We start from the raw sequence: 18,364 nt of genomic DNA, 5'->3' as shown, positions 1-18,364 counted from the left end.
ACGCAATCAGAGCCGCGGTAATGCTTTTTCATCTGTTTCTCTATTCGTTTGCGTTTAGGGCTGCCAGTAATGTTGTAATCTTATTATGTTTCCAAGAGAAAGGACGTAAGAACAAGCTTGTTTTTAGGAAAGAACCACTAGACCGTTTTATCAAATTATTTTAGTAATAAATATCCATTTTATATAAGAAGGCTATGGGCTTCCTTTAATCCAGGTGTCCAGAGTATTTCTCGCGAGACGCGGGCGGCGCAGATATGTTCGTGGTGGTAAAGTTTGAGGTTTTTCGTTTACTGACACTAGCATATTTTCAGACATATCTATATATATATATATGTCACCGTAAGATTACAAACATCGTTAGATTACAATCTATCTCGAGAGATTGTAAACTGTCGAATTATTGTAAACCGTAACACCTGATTGCAATTTAACGCATTATTTTTCGCTATATTATAATCTATCGATGAGAAATTGTCAAATTGTCAACTGTCCGAAAGCTCTCCCTGATTGGTCAGTCTTTTTGTAAGATCGAGAGCGATGTAGAGCGGTCAAATTGTCAACTGGCGTAGAACGGAATGCATCTTGCGCGCTGATTGGTAGAACGTCAAAAAAGACAATGTTCTTTGCAACTCCCGGTGTCACAGCTCTTTGACGTGCAAAAATAAGTGACGGTTTAATTTTTTATAAAATCAAAAATTGTACTTAATTTTTAAGACTCAAATTACACACAATTAAAAATTGTATTAAAAATTGAAGTTAGTGACGAAAACGAATCGCTGCAAAACCGACTCCACGTAGTCTTGTCTGCCCTACCCCTAGAGTGCAATTCAAAACCGCGTAGGCGCGGAGGGGCGAGGCGGCCTGCGAGCTGAGGCGCAGGTAGTTTCAGCGCTCGCCGCCGCGGCTGAGGCTGGCCGGCTCCGCCGGCCAGCAAGCCGAAGCTGCGGTGGTGAGCGTGAAAACCATCTGTGACGATAAGCTCGCATGGGACCGCCGGAGCCCCGCAGCGCCGGAGCCGTGACAGAAGTTATGCTTGCTGCATGTTGCATGCTTACTTCCATGCTGGGTCAATTAATATGGGATGTGTTATATTTTAAACAAAAAACTCAGTAGGTACGAGTTAAAAAATTAGAAGGTAAATAAATATTTTTATGATGTCATTTAATAGTATTTAAGAAGTTTACTGTTAGAATGCATGCTACAAATTTAGATGCAAAAAAATAACCATCATGCTGAGTTGTATTTAGAGTGGAAGATAACTCGTGGCTAAGATAGTATTATTTAGATGCTCGACGCTTTATTAATTGTGGCTGACTTAGTAATTTAGAAGGCAACATACATTTTTGGAGGCGAATAATGATATTAAAAAGAAGCCTGTTTAATTAGCACCCCTTTTATTTTATTTTTAAATATTAGTTTGTATTTGAAGACAAAATACCTAACTGTATTTTTATAAGAGTTATTTTTATATAAATTTAATACTTGAAGAATTTTTGAAGAGCATTTATTTTATTTAACTGACACCTCTATTTCATTCCTAACTCTACGGGAACTCCATGGGAACAGAACGGCTGGTCGTGATTGGTCGATCTTACAAAAAGACTGACCAATCAGAGAGAGCTTTCGGACAGTTGACAATTTGACAATATCTCATCGATAGATTATAATATAGCGAAAAATAATGCGTTAAATTGCAATCAGAAGTTACGGTTCACAATAATTCGACAGTTTACAATCTCTCGAGATAGATTGTAATCTAACGATGTTTGTAATCTTACGGTAACATATATATATATATACCTATGTCTACATTTCAGGGGATATTTAATTTTTTCAGACGACATATTGTAAAAATAATATTGCTAGCCCTAAAAAGCATGTTGATTACCGTGTGTTGATCCAAACAGCCGAGTCAGACGGTACAAAGTATGCGTCACCTAAAAACGAATTTAATTAGGCACATTATCATAATTTTACGGTTAACATCACGAACGCGTTGGCTAGTATCTATTAATATTTATTTTAACACAACTAGTTATTAGGAGATAAAGTGTGTTTAACGTGCGACTAATGACTGCTGTATTTATTGGTAGATTTTTTGTTTCATAACACTTACTTAAAATCTTAAAATTTACCCTAGGATCAGCTTTGAAGATAGTGCAGAATGAAATTAATTTGAAAAGATATAATAATATGTTCTAGAATAAAATTAGATACTATTTTTAGTAATTATTTCTTCTACATAGCTGGCAATGGCAACCCTCACGCATCTTACGCTACGGCTGATGAGAATAACAAAGTAAACGAACGGAAACACACACAAATAATGTTGAATGTAAAAACAAACATCTTAGTAGCTTTAGTTTTATCTCTCCATTGGACTTTGTGTAACATTATGTTGCATTAACATGTTGCATTTGGTACTGCATTCTACAATAATGTAATGTAGATGTAATAATAGAAATTTTGCATCCAAAACGCAGGATACAATTTGATAACCGTTGTTCTTTTATTTGGATATGTTTAAGTATTAGGTATTAGTTTCAAATTCAGCTTCTCGTAGAATTGGATAAAGATTTTGCCCACACTATACCCCTCAAGAAACTGCCTACCTAAATTGTTCAGTTGCCAACCGATTAGGCTTTAACAGCAAGTAACAGGCCTCTCCACATTTTCACAGCAGTTCTACAAAGAATCAAAATAAATACCGACTCAGAAGATCTCTTGGGTGGTCTGTGTCAACCATCTACTCAGACCCATTAGGAAGTAGCCACTACCGCATGCCTTTAACGCCACCGAGCGAAAACTTAAAGGCTAAGAATTAATCGCCAGATAAGGGCAATATAATTAATCGTTTTGAGATGCGTTGCCAGACATTAGAATGGATTTCTTGAAAGGTCTTTAAGTAATGTGAATTTCCTATTGTTTGAAGGTGTACTTTAAATAAGGTTGATGGAGCATCGGAGATCGAATTTGCAGACGATTATTGCTAAGCTTTATAATAACTAAGTCTACTCTCAAGACCTACGACATTTAGATTGATTACAGCCGTATTGGTGTAGTTTAAGGGGTCCTAAATGAAAGGAGGTTCCCATCCGGAATTTTTTGTCGAAGAACAAGCCTACTTAGAGGCTTGAACTTGTAAAGACCTGTTTTCACCATTTGTATAACCATCATGTTTAGATAATTATAATGAAATTAATCTACTATAAGACTTACAACGAGGAAGTATCAGTGTTTCCTAGCGGTTCACGTTGCCGCATGCCTGGGAGCCAGACAGCGAAAACGGATCGGTTTTGAAGAATGGATACCTTTAGATAAGAAGTAATAAGTTGCTTAGGAATAAAGTGTAATCTTATTAAAAATGGACTTAATTACTTAAAATACTTCAAAAATAAATGTGTAAGTATGTTTTTCAACGTCGGACGACGTCGTGAAGTCAATATAGCCTTAAGACACCATAAAGTTTTTAATCTGCTTCTCTAATACGCTCTGGATTAAATAGTGATAATTGTTGTTCATGTGGATTGGTTTGTACTGTGCTTTCTTAGAACTTAACTAAAATCCGATTTCGATGGACTAAATGCAGATAAGGAAGATAGATGAGTATAATCATCGGCACGAATCTTGAGCGTTGACCTACACCTGCGCAGAAGTAATTTATTGGGTCCCTTTTGTTGTATGAAGTGAGGCGCGGGGGCGGGCTAAAGCGGTGATTGGCGTCATAGCCGTCACTCGGGATTGGTTCGTTGCTAATAAATCACTTCTGCGCATATGAAGGTTCAAGATTCGTGCTGATGATTCTAAGAATATTGAGTTTTATAGAGTACCTATTACTTTCTAAATTTAGGATGGCCCTGTCTTCGTTATTGCATGACAGACTTCTCATCCTGCTTTAGAAATAAAACAAGGTAAACTTAATTAACAATCCCATATGAGATTCTACTGTTTTGAATGCCATATCATTCGAGGAAAATAACTAACAAAGGTCAGTGGAATCTCGTCCAATGAATATAGTTTTATAAACATGTGTAAACTAGGCTAAAGCAATGATTTTATCCTTGTTGTTTGAATTCTTATTATATTGCTTCCTCTTATTATTGTGTGTTTAATTAATTACAAATGCTTTGTATATTTGTAGTTAAATGTTTTGATTGGAAACCTAATAAATATGAGGGTATGGTTAGAGCATATTTTTGAATATCTTGAGGATTTTGCAGAGAGCACATGCTCCATCGTAGTATTTCTACGGAAATTCCACAGAGGTCGGTGGACATACATTCCGCAATATATGAAGATGGTAAGTATTATGATACTTAAGCTCCTTTGCCTAATTCTAAGCCCGTGAAGCAATCAGAGAAAAAAAAATCTCCGCATCTAAAAATCAAAGTTGAGTGACCTCTTTCGCCACTTAAGTTCTTGAGATCACTATCACCATAAGAACTATAGCTTCCACCAGTACAAACGGTGTGACGGCGACAGTTTTCCCATACAGTCTATTATCACCTATACACAATAGATCTGTTCTGTAATTGTTCACTGTATTACGTAAACTATTCTTCAGCTCTTGAATGAAATTGAAACTCATAGCACCTGTCTATATCTTGAAAATATTTTTCATCCTTACTTCTTGGATCGAACGAGTTCAGTTCAATGTCTTCGTAGAAAAATAAAACAACAAGAACAATAAACATTTCTTTAATCAAATAACTGAACTAACTACATTCCTAACTCAAGGACATAACGCCATAAAAACTCTTCGCAAAATTCGCCGAAAGCCGTTTGCTCAAAATACTTAAGACACGATTTTGGGGCCCGTTACGTCTCTCGTACGATTTACATCCGATAGTCCATCATCGTCGGTCAACGTACTCGAATGACGGAACACAGGAAGTACTCTTTATGAGGGGGAAGGGGGGACGGATATTTTGATAGTATGACATTATAGGCATAAATAGCAACTTATCATTGCTTCTTTCCATTGAAGCGATGGCCAGTTCAATCGCCTTGAAAAAACTGTCCTTGTATGGCACAATCGATAGTTTTCTTATGCAAATTGGACATCCATGCCCATGTATAATTGAATGGTTTGTTTTTAATTTATCGCTTGCTTCCGATGTCTCTGCTATACTGGAGTTACTTATATGATTATTTTTCAAGCGTTACTTGCTTAGTTCTACCATTTTTCGCGCCTTCCCTATATTGATTTTGAGGATATCCCATATTAGAAACCTTAAAAGTGTAAGATGGAACAACATGCTCACAGACACCCCTTAAAGGTTAACCATCCTTTGCATTTAGCTACAAATATTTACGATGCTACTTTGCCCCGGCTAATAATCCATCATATGGACTATGGACAGCTACTTAACATTCTCAAATAACTTTACTAGGTATTTAAGATGATCTATTGCCTTGTAAATTATGAGCCTTATAAATTCTATTGAATCAGATGAATACCTACCTTACTTAAGAACAATAGGGTCCAAGAATGTGTTGACGGAGAATATACATAGATGAAATACAGACAAGTAATTAGACGACAGAAGATTAAGTTGAATACCATAGTATGATTTGATCAGAGAGAATATAGACGGATAGACAAGGACTGAATCGCATATCTAGTATATATAAATATAAAAAATACTGTCTGTAAGTATTAATAAAATTTCTAGAGTGTGTGACGTCGATAATATTATTAACCATAACTCACTCACCTGTTGCTACTCCATAGAATACGACTTACAGTTACCTATCCATAAAAGACGTTTTACTACGCAACTTTAATTTACGACTGCTGTCTCAGTTCGCATGTTTATAATTGGCAATAAAACTTACTCGCACGTATATTTCTGCTATATTATTTGTAATCTTTACACACTGTTTCTTTTTAGATTGAAAAGCTGAATACCAGCCGACGAATACGACCGATCTGGCTTTTTCAAGATGTTAGCTACAGAGAATCTTTCTTGTGTCCATTGAGTAGGTTCTTACTAGAAAAGTTTTAAAAGTCTTAAAAGTTGCATAATTACCGAGTGTTAATAGGTTTTATGTTTAAAGCTAATGTTATCATCAATCTAGCTAGCCCAACACAAAATCTAGTACTTAAGTATGAACTGTTTCTTGTTGGCGTTTGAGAGTATTTTATAGTCTGATTAAATGAAGTAGTGAAAAGCTGGGCATTAAAACGAGAGGAAAATTCAGATATCTCTGTCAATGTATGAAAAGTAGAATGTTACTCTGTAGAAATTTATGTTCCTATTTTTAAAGCATATGGTATCCAATCGACTTCTTCTGAGACATAATATCAAATGAACAATTTAATGACCGTCTGACCTAAGTCGTCGGATATTTCCGTACTCCAATGTTATTTCAATGTGTATTGGATAGTAAGTGAACGCTATTTCAGAATAGAAGGTCAATGTCTGCGGTTTACGACCACATATGCAAAGAATAATTGTGAATGAGGACATACGGGTAGCGGTTATGTGGTTAGAAGAGCGATTCATTCTAAATTATCTAGTGTTAATCCTTTGGTTTCTATATCGATGACTTTCTTATTGTCCTCTTATTAAGATACAGTTTTTATTTTAATAACTTTCAAGCTTAGTATAATTCTTTTGCGTTCTTCTGTGAGACCTATTAGCAATTTTTAATCTTGTTCCTTTATTTCGGCGACAAACCCTCCTTGACACAGTTGGATTAATATTGTAACAACACAGCCACAACTACTGCTATAGGAAGTCGCTTTTATGTCAGAACTTCAGACGCAAACTCTGAATACTGCCGAATTACAGCGTGCAAGAGGGGAGATTTGACGAAATAAAGGGGTGTAAATTATTCAAGTACTCTTCAAGAAAAGCCCAAGTTTGGAGAACCCTTGCAAAAGGGAGCCTTGTGCATATCAAAAGTTGTATACCGTCTATGTATGTAGTGTAGGTGACTCAAACCCAAATTCAAGGCAGTTGTAGGCTTTATAAAATCAAACTTTGGAATTTTAAATGCGTCCTACTGTCTCCCGCTGTTTCCATGGCCCGAGAGCAACGCCGTACCTACTTCCAATTTAGCAGTATGATTCATACACTTATTATTATAACTGCGTTAATCGCGGAAACTGTATTTAGAACGGGCTATTCAGAAAGTTTGTGGCTTCATTATACGAAACTGCTGGTACTTTATTAGCGGATATTAGTTCTATTTTTGCTCTTCTGAAGAAGACTTATTTTCACTGGTGAAATATCAGTTAGCTTGTTACCACGTATATTTGACGTTACTGATTCGGTTTCAGTCAATGATACCCTTGTTGTTGCCGTTTATATTTCTTCCACTTGATCTTCGTCGTTTGAAGATATATTCATAGTTCTGTTATTTACTTCTCCTACAGCGAAATTAAGTATTGTAACTACCAAAACAATGGCAGGTAAATTACATAATATATTGTACAAGATCATCATAAAATCCAAACAATGTTTGGCGTGACGCCATTCCATTGGCATTGTCTTACTTATTCCGTCTATAAAAATCTTGTTCATCTCCCATACAGATTTCATAAACAAAGATTTATTAATAGTCAAGGAATACGGCGATGACGGAAGTTTGAAAAAAAACTTGTTTACAAACGACAGACATGCAGACTACGATTAAAGGGAAGTGTTCTTGTTTAATATCCGGACTGCTGTGTGGAGTTCTAGTAATTTCCTCTTCATATTAGCGACGATGTAGAAAAAGAGGTTAATCAATTTCATTTCGTTTGGGTACACTCAAAAAATAGTTAATGGCGTAGTAAAAAAATTGCATCATAGTGTTTTTCTTATAAAACATTTCTTGTGTACTTGATGATCTAATTTAGATAAATGCAAAATGATAACACAAGAAAGTACATGCTAACTCAAACGAAAATATCCTTTACCAAATACTCGGACTTTAGATTTCTAATATACTTGCAGTCTAGAGCAGAACGCATAAGTTGAACCGACCCCGAAGAGCGTAGTCTGAATAAATGAGAAAAATGCAATATTCAAGATTCTCAAAGCTTTAATAACGGAGGACGTATATCGAGATTGACTATACATGAACTAGGTTATCTTAGTAATAAAATGTTCAATACTACTGGTGTACTGAATAACTTAGTACTACGACAACGCAAGAAAATGATCTATTTGATGATCATAATAGTATTGTATACAGGTCACAGATCAATAGAACAGAATATAATTTTCTTTATTGTACACCATTAGGGCAATACAAACAATATGTATGGACGATTTATTGCTAAAAACAATTTCTTCCAGATTAATTTTGGATGGAATTAAACCATGGAAGAATCAACGGAAAGAATTTAATACATTTGTGAGATCTAATCGTATGATCAAATGTATTCTTGGGTATCAATTTTCGATGATCGCAAGGGAAAAATGTCTTTCTCTAATGACAATCAATAGTCCTAAAACACAGCTTTACTTGTGCATATTGTGCAAGATAAATTATGTTCTATGCTACTGTTGCTATTACACAAGCATATTACCATGTTATCATCATATTAATTTAATTTAATTAATAATTAATAATTTAATTACTAGTGGTACATAGGTACCTATGTACCACTAGTACACACGGACTTGCATTGACACGATCACACATACATGATCGATTGTTACAAATTGCATACAGATGTGCATAGCTAATGTTTTGATAGCTGTATACGATTAGAAATCGTTTAACTGAGTCACGAAGAGCTTGGAAAAAGGTATCCCACCCAAAACAAAAATGTGAAAGACTGCCAAGTTCGATAATATGGGAATGCTTCGCCTATAAAAGAAGTGAGATCTGAATAATTACCAAGTTCCATACACATACCTCAGTTAAAAATAGTTGCTTTTTAATGATGTTACTTGGCAAGTTTTCATACACCTTGTTATAAACCTACTAAACGCAATGAATCAAGTATTTAATTTTCTATTAAAACTAAACTATTAAAACTATTAAATCTATTAAAACTAACTAAATTTAGTAGTTTTAGTTCCTTAGGGGTATAAATTTACACCGGGTATAAAACACCTTCATTATTTTGAAACCGACTCACACTTGGCCATTTTCAGATTTTTCCCTTTACCTTGACATAAAGACCTACCTCCATGCCCAAGTCAATACGACCATTGGAAGTGGTCTAGGTTTTTGATGAGTGAGTCAGTGAATCAGTCAGTCAGTGAGTGTATAGTAAAAATAGCTATTTTCTGACGTCAATATCTCAAGACCTACAATAGGTATATAATGAAATTTTGTATTTTAGATAAGTGAGGGGTCTCAACAGATACTAGAAATTTGATATGCATAAATAAAATAGATTTTGAGTTACAGGGGGGTCGAATTTGGCCCGAAATGGTTCGTGTAATATAACCCACGGCCGGTGTGTCGCTTTTTTTGCTCGAACTTGGCGGACACACTGCCGTGTGTCTAGATAAAATACATTGGACAAACATTATGTTTGAGAGAGGTGACACTGAACTCTACTAACATAGAAATAACTTCTTGTCCAAAAATACAGTAATTTCTTTATTATACTACTGGTCAGCGGTTGCAATTTAAAACTATATGTTCGCAAGTAACACATACGATACAGCCCATGCATTGAAGTGTGAATAATCATCGTGGTAATATAACTTGAACGGGAGGAAACTAGTCATGGCCGTTCAGCTCGAAAGATACCAGACACCAGTCAAGTAATACTACAATACCATTTACTGATCCTGAGTCATACTCATAACGTTATTAAAATAACCAGTCTGGTGTCTAATGGACTCTGTATAAAGAGCTCAGGATCCCAACAGGTAAGTGGAGCAATGAACGTTAGGAATACAAGTTCCAAATAGCTACAAATGGACTGGTAATTAGCTTCATCCTGCGTTATCAGGATAATGAAGCTGAATTCCATTTTGAAGTATGTGTATGTATGTCCTATTTCGTTGGGTTGATTGTTTTGTATTTGTCTGTGTTCACTCAATGTTTAGAATTTGGCATAACCAAAATACGATCGTTGGCTATTCGGCATCCCCTCACCAATTTATTAATCTGTCTGTGTATTTATTAATGTGTCTATTTCCCATAATCCTGCCTAGTCTGACGGCGATGAAAATAAACTTCTCAGTCCACATTGCTATAAGAAGTAGACCTAAGAAACGTATTCTGGAAGACAAAAGGGCATTCAAAGGTTAAAAACAGAGACACAGTTTTCTCATTAAGTATTCCAAGCTGGACCAACTTGGAATACTTGATGAGAGAAGGCCCATTACCTGGCAAAAAGACAGAACATTTCGCAAAGGAAATGATGACAGTAAGGCTGAACGCTTTGGCGCCACAATGCGACGTAACTGCACGTACGCAAGGTATGCGAGTGACGCAATGACTACTGCAAATATTACCAATACCAGCTCCAATCGCAGTTACGAAGCCGCTAGATAATATCTTCCTCCTTTGCAGTACCGCGTTGAAATTAGCTCCTACAGATGCTAAAATTAAGGAAGCAAAACTTCCTAGACTGATTTTTAAATAGCTTTTTACTGTTCTCACTCCCTCTCTCTGCTATAAGTATGTACTATAAAATACAGAGTATTTTCAGTCCTGCTTATTGTTACTAACAATAAACTTCGTTTTATTACAGCCAGTTATTCTGCAAAAGGGGTAATAAACTTTATTTTAGTCTTTCCAGCGAGCTGCTGCGGCAATTAAGATTTTAAAATCAGTATAGTTTAAAATATCGTTTGAAGTATTTTATCTTGTTCATCATTACTGTTCCAATTCGCATACCTGTGTAATTGCTTGAAACATACATAATTTCTATCCATCATACAGCACTTAACTGAAGTTCCGGTGACAAACCAAATGTATTCCAAATGGAATGATGTTAAAAAATGCAGTGTTTGAACGAAAACGTGTAAGTAGAACTTTCCAGAAACTGGCGAAAAACACTAATGCCCAGCAAACACAACTAGCCATTCACAAAAAGACAGCAACGAGCTAAAACGACTCGGAAAAGGCGGAAAAGAAAACGAACAGAGCAAACCTTTTAATACCCTGTCGCACAAAGGGGTAAAACACAATGTAACAAAGAGCTCTGGAAGTGGGTCAATTAAACCGCTGAATAGCGCTTCTACACGCTAATACCCACATAGGTATTACAGAATGAGCTAGGCTAGACCAAACGTGTGTTTTGCAAGCCGGCGACATTCGATGTCATTGGTATTACATTGTGCGACGATTCTACATGCTGTGTGGGCAATACTGTCTTGAATGCTAATGTGAATAACCTGGATATTAATAAAATTACGCTTAGTAACTGTGGTTGCAAGAACTGATGATTATAACTGTCGCGAATTAAAATCCGCACTTTCGCAATTGAGGTTGTAATTTTACGAGGCAATCGCTTTTTCTGTAAGGACTTTATATATCTTAGTGGGAATAATAATATTTTATGGCATTCATAAAGTTAACACTTTGGATAAAGCCTTTGGCAATACTGCTTTTAAATGGTCCTAAGTTGGCAGACCAATCAACGAATGATGCACTCAATTTCGACCAAGTTTAGAATCAGCATGTCAACTAATGTAATTCCCCAAAATGCACCAGAAGCAATTTTATACCAATTTATAAAGACTAGTGACTGGACGACTTAATAATACGGTACAACTTTTTGCAGATTGTAATCAGATATTTTAAGCGTCTAGACTGAACTGCAGACTTATTTACATAGAATTGGGGTCCGTGAACGTTACCTAGTATTAGTGGTTAGCTTACATGCAATACCTGGAAAGAAGTGTAATGTTGAATATCAATCAATCATGCCATAAAATGAACTTATATGTACACTCGTTAATGTTATACTATATCGTGTGTAGAAGTTGAAGGTTTGTGATCTACCGAAGACCGATGTTGTCGATCCTCCTAATAGAATCCAGAAAAAGGATTTAGATTTCCGAGCGAAAATGGAACCTTCTGGTCTTCAAAAAGGACACTCAAAAGAGTCTCAGGATCAACCTACTGGTCTTTAAAAGGGCCACTGTCAAGGATCCAGCTCAGGGTCAATACTTGAAAAAAACTGGATGATAACATTGGCATTTAACTATAGCATATTAGAACAGTGTCATATACAAACTCTTTCTTCAAACATCTTCGGCCAGCAACATTCCCACAATGAGAACCAGTGGGCACATTCACGAGCGGTCCCAATGTCAACCAGTACATGTGCACTGCACGTTGCGGACCGAATGACGTCATTGCGCTATGCCTCAGTATGCACCAAGTAGCACAAAGTGGAACACTATTGTACCACATCGGGTAGGGCTTCCTTGATTCTTGTTTGCAGAGATGGGAAGTATTCTATCAGATAATTGGGTAATGTTGAAGTATGTACAGAGAATATTTTTTTAATGGACAGGTATGTCTGCAACAGTACATACTTACTTTTAAGCTTCAGCAACTTTCATCTTTATAAAGTAACTGTTTACAATGACGGACAGTAAGTATTCTGTTATGGTGGTGGCTTTCTACACTTAATCATAATTACTTGCATACAATAATCATATTTTAAACTTGAGATATGCTAATAAAAAATCCAGCAATCAATATTAGTGTGGATTACTTAAAGTAGGTGACTACTTATTTGCTTATTAGTTTATGTGCTTATCGATGCTCACTACTTACAATAAGCCAATAAATAATAACATAAAATGTCAATCACGCTTCGGAATTCGTGACCACCTATTTATTATTCACCATTCAAGGTTCCAAAACACGTGTAAAATAAGAATGGTCCAAAAGTGTCTTTTTCCCCTTTTGATCAAAAATCTTGTTACGTTTGGCGACGTTCATAAATCGTCCCTTTATGGGGATGTTAGGTAGACGGAGGCAAAATGGGATAGTAGCAAAAGTCTTATCGCGGTAACAGAACAAAAATGTAAACAGAGAATGTATGGATAAACATGGGTAGACACGAGCTAAATTAAAGAGGGTCTGTCTTTTTTTATTTATTATGAATAAATGAGAATAACTTCCGACATTTATCCATTGTTTTTGAGCGGAATTTTCCTTAGGTAACTGAGAAGTATACAGTTACTCAAGTTATTTTATGACAAGCTATTTGTCTACAATAAAAAGAGATCGACCTTTTAAGAATGTTATTGGTTAAATACTTAGCTATTTTTTTCATTTTCTATTACCTGGCGAGTAAATATTTCTTTCATAATAACTACCAGGATCGTAGCGTTGATAAAATATTGCTTTGACATTTAGTTCAAGGACGATCGAGTGGCATATTCGCTTTAATTCGATAAGTATTCATAAGCAACGGTATTAATTACGTTTGATTAGCAATTAAAAATTTATTACCTTCAATATTGCATTTCAAAGTCCAGTGCATTCAAATAAATTGAAACATATCGGAAGTTATAATTTCATGTCTGCATTTCTGTAAAAACAAAATTTTCGTAAGGTGGCCTACTTACTTTTCCTGATGTAAAACTTTTAGTTACTTTCTTAGGTAGTCATTTGTTTAATTTTTAAATGTTATGTGTCGTATAGACTCATAGAGCCATAAGTATACACGGAGACATAGACGTCAATTTAATAATTGGTGACTCAAAGTTATGTGCCTTGATTACGAACTGACAGCAAACTGCCTAGGCAAATATGTACCCTAATCTATGTAGACTAGGCCAGCATAGCGAAACTGCGACAGTTACAAAGCACAACTCACGCCGTGCCGTGTTGAACATCAAATAATTCAATAGACTGTCAACTGTTAGCTTTGTAGATATTTGGTCTGTTACTTAGTACAAGAACTTCGTCTTTGCTTTAGAGTTCCAAGCTGCAATACTACAGTTTACTGTTTATAACGATAACGTAATACAATGACTGCGACACCAAAGGAAACATATTTTTACTTGGTAAACAGAAGTTACTAGTGCAAAAGTGACCAAATATGTGAAAGATGAATTAGGTAACATACATTTCAGCATAATAAGATTGGCCATTGCAAAACATACTCTTACATTTGAGAATTTAGCATGAAAATACATTAATATCTATCTCCACGAAACATACGAAAATAACTATGTTGAAATTTCCACAGTCTTGTTCAAATTTCGAACTCAGAAAGAATGGCACGGAGACATGATCTTAACTATCTGCTTAGAAAACTACAAATCCACAGTCGTAACCATTCTCGATTCCAGAGGTGTCGAGATCTTTAAATACACCAGCCAACAGGTCCCAATCAATGACTTCCGAGCTAGACTGTGTCAACAGCCACGCTAGGGGTCACAGCTCAGCTGACGGGCCGGGCCGGGCCGCGGGCGGTATCGATTCGTCTCCTCCCTAGCATACCGCCTCCCCCTAAATACCGTGCAACTTCTTCTAATAAATTTTCGACGGTAAAAGGCATTTTTTTTAACCACTTCTGAGCTTTTAATGATCATGCCTTTTTACATTTTTGGATGTAAAATTTTACAAGGTGGATATATTTCATTAATAATTTTAGTATCTACTTACTTAAATTTTCATTTAAAACATCTGGATGTAAAAAAAATATGTTTCTGAGTGTTACAACAAAGGGAAACAGGGTCATTTATCCCTAACTCACCCTACCGTTAACCACATCAATTTCTTATAATATGACCAACAACCTATTAAAGCTTATACTTATTTAATTTGCAGCATATGGACCTATTAAACCCATATTTAATCATCAGTTACCTTCAATATTAATAGCTACACATATTACAAATTAATTGCTATGACTGCCATGTAAGCAAGTAATTTCTTAGTGTTGATTTATTACTGAGTTAATATTTAAAAGCCACCTAGGAATAACAAATTGACTGTACTTTAAACTTATAATTGTAGGACAGCAATGTTTTATTTTGCAAAGTTTTTAATCTATGGAAAATGTTTGTTTGTACCGTGAAGGTCAAACTATTTGAAAAATGCTTTCACTGTTTGTTCAGAAGCTGAACAATGCCTGATTAACAGAGATATTTATATTTATTTTTTCTCATTTATTTATTGATAAACATATAAATAACATTTTAAAATAAAAAATAAAAAAATTAAAAATAAAAAAAAAGTTTTTTTTTCTATTGTTATGTTTTTACATCTACAGTTGTTAGTCTTCTATACTGTAGTAAATAAATAAATATACATATTTTATCTGGGTTCAGTAAGGAGATCCCCGGAATGCAAGTGAAACAGCTATAATGCTAGCAATGAAGTATATTGCAGAATGACTGAAAAAACAGGTTTCTACATTATAATAAAGAAATAAAGTAAAGCTTTATATATTATTATTATTCTTTATTGTACACAAAAACATTTCAAAGACACATACAACACAGAGAAGACATGTACAAAGGCGAGCTTAACCCAGAACTGGGTTCTCTAACAGCAAACCTTAGAGCGATAGAGAGATACGATAGGGAAGAGAAAATTTTAAGTGCACAACATTAAACAAAACAAAGATGAAACTACATAACATAAAATATATACCTATAAATAAAACATAAAATATAATAAATAAATAAATAAATACATACATACAAATAAGGTCATGTTGACAGGAAATGTTCTTTAATTCATCTCTTGAAGACATCTAACGATGTGCTGTCACGTATACTGTGAGGCAGAGCGTTCCAAAGCCTTACAGCTTAAAGTATATTATCAAAACCCTATCAATAATTTTTAGAAAGGTATCTCTACAAAATGAAGGTTGATTAAATTTCCAGTGACCCTCAAAAATTACACTTCACAAGACTGAACATTGGCTACAACGTCAAATCAATTAATTGACATTAATTAATTTTTATGATAGCCAAATTACTTAATTATCTGCTAATTGATAGCTTTAGATAAAAATAAGAATACATAATTATTGAAAATATAAGAGTTTGAGAGAGGAAAAATGCTGCGACAACCCCAAATAAAATTGGGAGAAGAGCCTCCTGCTCTTCTCCCAATTTTATTTGATGATATGAAAGAGCTATATTTTGTATAGATGGTATCTCTGGCTGTGCTGTACATAGTTTGAAAATTCTTTTACCACTACATTGAAGATTTTTATTTGTGACTGTTGTAGGCTTTGTTTTATCCGGTATGGGAAATAGATCCTTTGGGATATGAGTGAAAATGTAGCAACGGGCCAGTGTATACTTGGAACATATTGCATATTCAATATAAAAAGTTTGTATAAAGTGAGTTGTGTGTTTGACTGCATATAGGTTATAGGTATACATTATATGTAAAATTAAGTAGGTATACATTATATGTAAAATTAACAACTTAACTTCCTTGTTGAAAAATTGAGTATGAAGGAAGTAATAAGTTCGCTGAAGTCTGCCCCATTTCCTTGATGTTCAAAAATAAAATCATTGAGGACATAAATACCTTAATATTTGTAATTTGTCAGGAATTATCATGTTCAATAATTACTTATCAATAAATTCTATAAAGCTAGCTAATTAAGTAAACACTTACTTAGTTTCTGGTTTCATACATATTTTTCCTCATGTGTTTTATTTTATGTCTACAACAGTTTCAAGGGAACCACTAGCTACTTCGTAAATAAAAGAAAGAACTTGGTTCAGTGGGTTGTCTTACATTTATTGATGTAGGTAGTATTGGTAGTGCATTTATTTATCTTTCAACATATTATTTATATTTTTAAATTATAGATTATATAAAAAAAAAACATTAAAAAGGTGTAGTATTTATTGTTATAGTATTATTGAAGGATTTACTACTTAGGTATTTATTGTTTTTCTAAATTCTCTCACTGGAGATTTTCAATTAGTAAACAATATTATACATAACTATGCATCACACATTTCACTAATTTACAAACATTTACTTAGATGAGCAAACACAAAATAAATAGTTAATATAGTGAATTATTGCAGTATTTCACAATTTAAAAAGTATCAATCTTGAGTTATCAATGCTAATTGATTAATTATAAGTTGTAGTGATAAATTCGATAGTAGTGGATAAAAATAGCAGTATGTATGTATTTAAAACATAATCGTGATTGTTTCTAAGTAGGTAATTCAATTAGAATAAATTGGACAATCTAGGGCCATGTGGTTGAATAGGACAAGACTTAGGTACTTTACTCTTACCATAACTTTTAAGGGCTAGCATAACAATAAAAAATATGAAACTATAAACACCTATTTCACACTCCATTTAAATATTTTTATCTAAGATTTTACCTATTTTGTTGAATTTGTAAATGTTGCAAGCATAATTTAAGGAATTCACATTTTTATTCTATTTTAGCAGGTCTAACCAGAAGGCAGCAAATAAACACAGGATTCTAAATTCAAATTTTTGAAAAAAGAACGTTTTTGCAAGTGCTCTCGTATAAAGATGCTATGATGGGGGTACCAACTTGGTAGTCTGCCTACAAGTTCGATAAAATAAAATAAAATTGCTATATTGTAACAGTAACCACGAGTACAACGTGAGTACGCAGACAATAGACTTCACAGAGACATTTCGTAAGCAGTTAGTGTAAATATTTACTTACTTGTGCGTATTTTTAATCCGAATAAGCAACTGTATAATCCTCACACACCAAACCGTGGTTACACACAATACACATCACAAATTCCAGGCATTATATCCACATTCATATAACAATACACGAAAAAGGACACTTTATCACACCGGCATAGTAATTTTGATGAATTACAATTAAAATATTACACGAAATTCATCGTACACAGAATTCCGGAATAGTTAACTTTGACAGATGTCGTATAATTATCGATAATTGTTAAAATCGCGTTCCGAACTCCGCAATATGCGAACGTATCCACTTTTATCACGGCACGGGTAAACTAAACACCATCTACACGCAGCGGGACGCGTCGAGCAACGCCCGCAAAACCTCTACAACCCGAATAAATTGAAAAGTCGAAATAACAGTACGACTTTCAAGTGGTGCTGAAGACATTATGATTTTGTAGCATAAAACCTGTCACACGAGAATAGTGATTGTGTGCTGTTGTCAAAGTTAGAAAAATATGTTTATTTTTTTACTTTTATATTGTTGGAATAAAATAACATTAATTTATTGTTGTATGCGTGACAACGATTATAACGTGTATTTTAATTTAATTTGCAGTGAGTACTTGGCCGTAGGTAATATTTTGTATAAATATAAAATGGAAGTATTATCGCCCAAAAGTACTAACAGTTTTTCTTAAAGAAAAACTCAAATCAGCTATTATTTAATTCGTTTGGTGCTATAATTTTATACGCCATGCCGTCTGTTTATTTTACTTGTAATTTTCAAACCTCGTATTATTATAGTACAGTG

General features: G+C 34.5%; 1 protein-coding gene across 1 annotated transcript in view; it reads right to left on the bottom strand.

The window, feature by feature from the left end:
• LOC124639901 (unconventional myosin-XVIIIa) overlaps window positions 1-17,886 on the bottom strand; it is a 260,942-nt gene extending 243,056 nt beyond the window's left edge. The window contains exon 1 of the mRNA XM_047177413.1: window positions 17,570-17,886. The gene's annotated coding sequence lies outside the window, so the exon portion shown is untranslated. The remainder of the gene's footprint in view (window positions 1-17,569) is intronic.
• Between the last annotated feature and the right edge of the window lie 478 nt (window positions 17,887-18,364).

This window comes from Helicoverpa zea, chromosome 19, assembly GCF_022581195.2.
Source record: "Helicoverpa zea isolate HzStark_Cry1AcR chromosome 19, ilHelZeax1.1, whole genome shotgun sequence".
In the NCBI taxonomy this organism is placed as follows: domain Eukaryota; kingdom Metazoa; phylum Arthropoda; class Insecta; order Lepidoptera; family Noctuidae; genus Helicoverpa; species Helicoverpa zea.
Note: the sequence above shows the minus strand (reverse complement) of the source record. Positions and strands in the feature narration are given on the sequence as shown.